This window comes from Paramisgurnus dabryanus, chromosome 5, assembly GCF_030506205.2.
Source record: "Paramisgurnus dabryanus chromosome 5, PD_genome_1.1, whole genome shotgun sequence".
Classification (NCBI taxonomy): domain Eukaryota; kingdom Metazoa; phylum Chordata; class Actinopteri; order Cypriniformes; family Cobitidae; genus Paramisgurnus; species Paramisgurnus dabryanus.
The window spans coordinates 34659673-34666381 of NC_133341.1; positions in this window are offsets into that span (position 1 = coordinate 34659673).

Here is a 6709-nt window from a genome sequence, read left to right on the forward strand (position 1 = left end):
CGACAAACATTTTTCCTTTTTCGCAGCTTGACAGCTACACTCAGAAGGATTATTCATGGCAACAGTTTCCTCAGTCCGACATAGGTACGGTTTCGGCATATTAACATGACACAGACGAGTTCTTCATCGACGTTCTGGAGTTTGGCCAAAGCAGAGCTGGGTAAAGAAAGCAACACCATTTTTCTGCCCAGGCGTAAAAGTATGTGCAATCAATCGTTGGTCAAAGCAGTGTTTTTTATTTTCTTTTTCGACTACTAAAAGAGCCTCCTTCGCAACCGCACAAGCATTTCGCAACCCTTCACGAGTACGAAAAAATGAATCAAGATCATTGACTTTTTCAGAAGATCCTGTATTAAAAAACTTGTCCTTCAACAGTTTTAAAGGACCCCATACATTATGTCCAAAAACCAATTCGGAGAGACTAAAACCAAGTAAAGCGAACAAAACGAGAGGAACCCCATCATCCCATTCATTCCCTGTCTCCAGACAATATTTACTCAAGGCAGATTTCATAGTTTGATGCCAGACAAAAAATTCGAACCTTGATCGTTTTGAACTTTGTCAGAGCTTTGATAACTGCTTTATCCGTAATGGTTCACAACGGGATTGCCCCCGGGAAACGTGTCACAGCGCAAATAATTGTTCAAATGTACTGAAAACCTGATTTAGTTTGGGGAAGTGGACCATCACAATCGACCAGGACATGTTCAAATGGCTCACCCACTGCTGGAATCGGACAAAGTGGGGCAGGTGGCATCACTTGATAGGGTTTTCCCACGACTTGACAGGTATGACAAGTTTTACAATGTCTGGCTACATCAGTCTTTAACTCTGGCCCAAAAAATATATTGTAGTACCTAAAGGTTTTATTTATACCAAGGTGTCCAGACCAAGGATGATCATGGGCCAATTTAAAAGGTGCTGCCGATATTAGGAAGGGATCACTATCTGATGAACAATGTTCCAGTCATCCTGAAAGTGCTTTTTTTCATTTTCATTTTATTGTTTATTTTTACCACTTCAGCATTGCATTAACACCATATTATAGTAGAACTGATAGTTACATGATGGTGAGATTTTAACATCAGCACCAGTTATGTCGGTGCTTAAACTGCACTTCTGAACTGTTGGATCATTTTTCTGAGACTCAATAAGAGCTTCACATGAGACAGGCAAACACACATCAGAACCCGGACAAATGGCAGGCTTCGGAATTGATTTAAAGTTCTTGGGAGACTCAGGAAGCACATCATTTTCAAACAACTCTGCCAAAACAAACTCACCCAAGTTTAGACAGACCTTTTACTTGCGAACGTGTCGTTACGACATTCATGGCAAACACATTTGGAAATTTTTGTGCTAACGCATCGGGTTGTGGATCATTAGTGGGAGCATCAGTGACATCCATAAAAGGCATAACTTTACCTCTTGCAATATTGTTCCCCATAAAATTTTTTATTTCTTGTACAGGGAGAGAAGAACGGACTGCCACGTAAAAAAATCCAGAAACCAGACCAGACGACAACCAAATGTGATAGAGCGGCACAGGTACAAAACCATCTCAATACCTTGCACTATAGTGTTTGTATCACAATAAACTCTGTGCAAAAAGGCAGAGCACTAGACAAAATAAAAGATAGGGAGGTACCAGTGTAACGCAAAATTTTAACAGGCTTCTGCTTTTCTGCACAGCCAGTTAAAGAAACATGAATGTCAAAGATGAATGTCTAAAAACAAATATCTGTGACATGAACTTTACTAAAGTTGAAGCCCGGGGTTGTGTTACAGAAAAATCTTGACGTTCCTGTTTTTGTTTTAAAACTCGGCACTCTACAATCACATGACCCACTTTATGACTGTAACTGCACTCTTTACTAGTTTTCAAACTGAACTAAGTAAATTTAATTTTATCATCAGAAGTGCCGGCGTCATTCTCTTGATGCACCTGGTATCCGGAATCGCTCAAATGCTTTAAGAACTGTTGAACTGTAAACCTTTTGTTTATTTAGATATACAGCTGAATGAAAACTCATGCTTCTCTCTTTATCTCTCATCTTCTCGTCTTCTCGCGGTTCTGAGTGAGATGTGTTAACTTTAGACGGGCTGCGTAGACCCGTCAGTAGATTCAATTGAGTGCATGTTGACATAAAACGATTGACGCGTCATGCAATTGAGCGGTTATCGCGCATTCCATATTTTTGTCACGGGTGCCTGCACATGCGCGAGTACTTGTAAAAAAAAACATTTTGGCCGCAGTATGGAGCCCTTGGTGCCCCCTATTGCCTGGTGCCTCTGGTCACTCGCCCAATCCCATCTATGGATAATCCGTCCCTGTGTTTCACAATTTCACACTTACAAATAAATCGAATAGATTAAATTTGTAAACGTATTTGATGTGCTGTCCTGGAATAGGGATCTGAGTTCGGAAATGAGCCTGAACACAAAGTATCCCCCAGGTTTAGGAAATAACCTGGTGAGTAAGAGGGGATAGGGTGGTAGAGGGATTTTAAAGACCGCAGAGGATCTCTGGTGAGTTTAACTGTGGTTTATATATGGCTTGCTTTAGCGCTGATTGGGTAGACATGTTGATTACTGATTATAGACAGCTGGTGGTATTTAAAGTATTTGTTGATTAGGCTACTGATTGGAGACAGCTGGAGGTAAGCTGTGTAATAAAACATCATATTATGATTATGTTTGACAAGTGTTTCTTTTTCAATGCATGTTATAAACAATTCAAACTCACAGTGATTTTAGATTGATAAGGACTTTCTAATGATCAAAAGTCGTAGTACATGAAAGAGTTGTGCGTAAACCTTGATTCAGAATCAATACCGAACAGGAATTAACAGCAATTTAGCAACTTATTTATTCGGCTAATACCGTTGTCTACCTATTAATAAGCAAAATATAAAATGTAATCAAAATATTAGCCTTTTGTGTATTACCCAATACATGACGATTCATAGACTACATTATATTACATACTATTTTATTATTATTTTATTTGAATGACAAATTTTTTTTGTAGTGAATAAGTATATTATTATGATTTAATACATGTTTATCCTATTGGGCCTGAAACTCTCAGGCTGAAAAGTGGCCCTACTCCGGCCCTGGCTCAGTGTAGTTTTTTATATGCTTTAGTTATGATTTGATAATCTACTTGTTGTTTATTTGTTATAAGAAATAAACTTCTCTAAAAGTACTTTGCAGAATTTTCCAGAAGTCACGTTTGTTCCACGAAAGCCGTTTGTTTATGTTGCTACTGCTGTAACCGTCAATAGTAGAGGTGAAAGTATGCATCCCTGAAGGGAGCCAATAGATCTAGTAACATGACTTGCCAAACTACTAATTAGCCCTACCTGCTGTGACCTGTTTGTGAGGAAATCAAGTAACTTACCCAAACAGCCATTCTTGCATCCACACCAAAACCCAACCTTAGCTTATTAACCAACAAGCTCAGTTAAATTGTATTGAACCATGTTGGTTCCAAAACAAAAATTATGACAGTAGTTTCTAACGATGCTTTTGGGAAACGCACCCCTGGTCTACTAAAGTCAATGTGGCATCCTGCACGCCTCTCCTTGCACGGAAATTGCAATAGTTCAAAATTCGTTTTTGACTTAAGAAACTCCTGGCTTCTTTCATTTGATTGGTTGAAATTCTTGCTTAGTTTTGTAATTCGATTGGCAGCAATTTGTGTCAGCATCTTTAAACATGATGATCGCTTTTAGACCGCTGTACTAATAAAAACTCTTTTGTGTATTCATGAATCATTTTCAGTATATAGACTCACCTAAAGGATTATTAGAAACACCATACTAATACTGTGTTTGACCCCCTTTCACCTTCAAAACTGCCTTAATTCTACGTGGCATTGATTCAACAAGGTGCTGAAAGCATTCTTTAGAAATGTTGGCCCATATTGATAGAATACCATCTTGCAGTTGATGGAGATTTGTGGGATGCACATCCAGGGCACGAAGCTTCCGTTCCACCACATCCCAAAGATGCTCTATTGGGTTGAGATCTGCTGACTGTGGGAACCATTTTAGTACAGTGAACTCATTGTCATGTTCAAGAAACCAATTTGAAATTATTCATGCTTTGTGACATTTGTGCATTACATGGTGGTCTTAAAGTGATGGACAATGTCAGAAACAATGCTTAGGTAGCCCGTGGCATTTAAACGATGCCCAATTGGCACCAAGGGGCCTCAAGTGTGCCATGAAAACATCCCCACACCATTACACCACCACCACCAGCCTTCACAGTGGTAAAAAGGTATGATGGATCCATGTTCTCATTCAGTTTATCAGTCATCTGAATGTCTCAACAGAAATCGAGACTCATCAGAACAGGCAACATTTTTCCAGTCTTTAAATGTTCAATTTTGGTGAGCTTGTGCAAATTGTAGCCTCTTTTTCCTATTAGTATTGGAGATGAGTGGTACCCGATGGGGTCTTCTGCTTTTGTAGCCCATCCGCCTCAAGGTTGTGCGTGTTATGGCTTCACAAATGCTTTGCTGCATACCTCGGTTGTAACGAGTTGTTATTTCAGTCAAAGTTGCTCTTCTATCAGCTTGAATCAGTCGGCCCATTCTCCTCTGACCTCTAGCATCAACAAGCCATTTTCGCCCACAGGACTGCCGCATACTGGATGTTTTTCCCTTTTCACACCATTCTTTGTAAACCCTAGAAATGGTTGTGCGTGAAAATCCCAGTAACTGAGCAGATTGTGAAATACCCAACAATCATGCCATGCTAAAATTGCCTAAATCATCTTTCTTTCCCATTCTGACATTCAGTTTGGAGTTCAGGAGATTGTCTTGACCAGGACCACACCCCTAAATGCATTGAAGCAACTGCCATGTGATTGGTTGATTAGATAATTGCATTAATGAGAAATTGAACAGGTGTTCCTAATAATCCTTTAGGTGAGTGTATTTGTTTCCTGAGAGTTAAACCAGTTATTGCACTACTTACACAATAGTACTCTAAACGTTTGAGCCCCAGCCAGGCTGTCTGCATGCATCTGCAGGAGAGAGAGTTGTAAATAACATTGCATAACAAACACTTTATTAGCATTGAGAAATCGACGCCCCTGGTAAATCTTCTATACAGCCTCTGTGTTGTTGAGTGTCTATAAACACAGACAGATATTCTGTCTTGTTCTCTCTTCAACAATTGTAAACTTGCCCCAACACATACTTGCTCCAAATATTTCACACGTTTCTTTTTCTCTGAATTATTATTATTATGATATGCATTACATGTTATCAACACATCCTGATTTAAGTGCATTGAGAACATTTAACACTGCTTACATAAAGACTTATTATAATTAAAATAATTAACATCTACAGTATGTTAAAACATACATTGTGTTTTGAAACAATGATGGACTTGATCTTTGAAGCTCATTTTGGCAAATTGTGTGATTTTTATTATTGTTGAAATTATGTCTAGTGGTGACTGACCTATAGTACTCTTAAATCATATTTAATCATCACATTAACCCTTGTGTGCCCGTATGGTCCTTTTGAGTCCTTTTTCATTTTTGTTTACATATCACTTTGGTTGTGTTCATGCAAACAGTATACATCTTGCAGTCTGTGTGTTTACTGTTCAAATTTGATAATTCATTAATATTAGGATTAATTCTGGTCAGTAAATGTGAAAAAAAAACTATTGCATATGCTTTTATTAGTTAAAATAAACGTTTTTCTGTGCAGATGTCAGGACTCTGCCTTGAAGTCTTGTGTTATATTTGTATTTTGTCATGGTGGCAGAGTTCTGGCAGTCCCAGGCCTTATGTGGAGGCTCATGCCTTGTTTACTGTGGCATGTGCCTCCGGTGTCTTGTCATTTGTCCCCGCCCCCTCGTCCTCCTGCTTATTGTTAATTATTACCTATTCCCATCACCTGTTCCCTCCTCGTTATCTTGTTTAGTTTCTCTTATATAATGTTCTCTTGTCCTTGTTTCTGTGCAGGTTCATTTTGTATTGTCCGTGTGATCCAGTCGTGTCTATTCCAGTCAAAGGTTCTAGTCTAGTTTATCTGTCTAATTGTGAGTCTAGTTTAGTGTTTAGTCTTTGTCAAGCCTCTTGTTTAATGTGTTCTGTACCTTGTTATATGTTCTAGTCTAGTCTTGCTATCTAGTAGAAGTTAAGTGTTTCATGTTTCATGTCGTGTACCCCCTCGTGGGTCTTTGTTTTGTTAGTGTTTGTTAAAATAAAGTGTTTTCTGTTTTCCCCCTGACATCGTCTGCATTTGGGTTCATCTGTCCTGCAATCCTCACAGCAGACACAAAAGTGTAATTTTTGTAAATTGATGCACAAGGAATAGTAATGCTTTTGCTGTGATGAGTGTTTTTTGTGAATTGCAATTTACATTGAACATTTTTGGAATTTTTGGGTAATTTCCTGAATAGTTATGATAGCCTACTGGTCACAGTCCTATATGTATCCTTCAGTTAAGTGTCACTTTGTTTATTATCTTTTCCAAATTATAAAATAATAGTAAAGTGACCCCAAACTTTCTAACTGTTGTTTATATATGAAATATATAAATCTACATTACAGTAAAAAAAAAACAGGTCACTTCTCTTAGCTCATACTTTGCATAAATGCTTTTTATAATAATTTTGTACAATGTCTGTTTATTTTCAGCATTACCTGAAAATATTTATTTTTGCATAAAAATAAA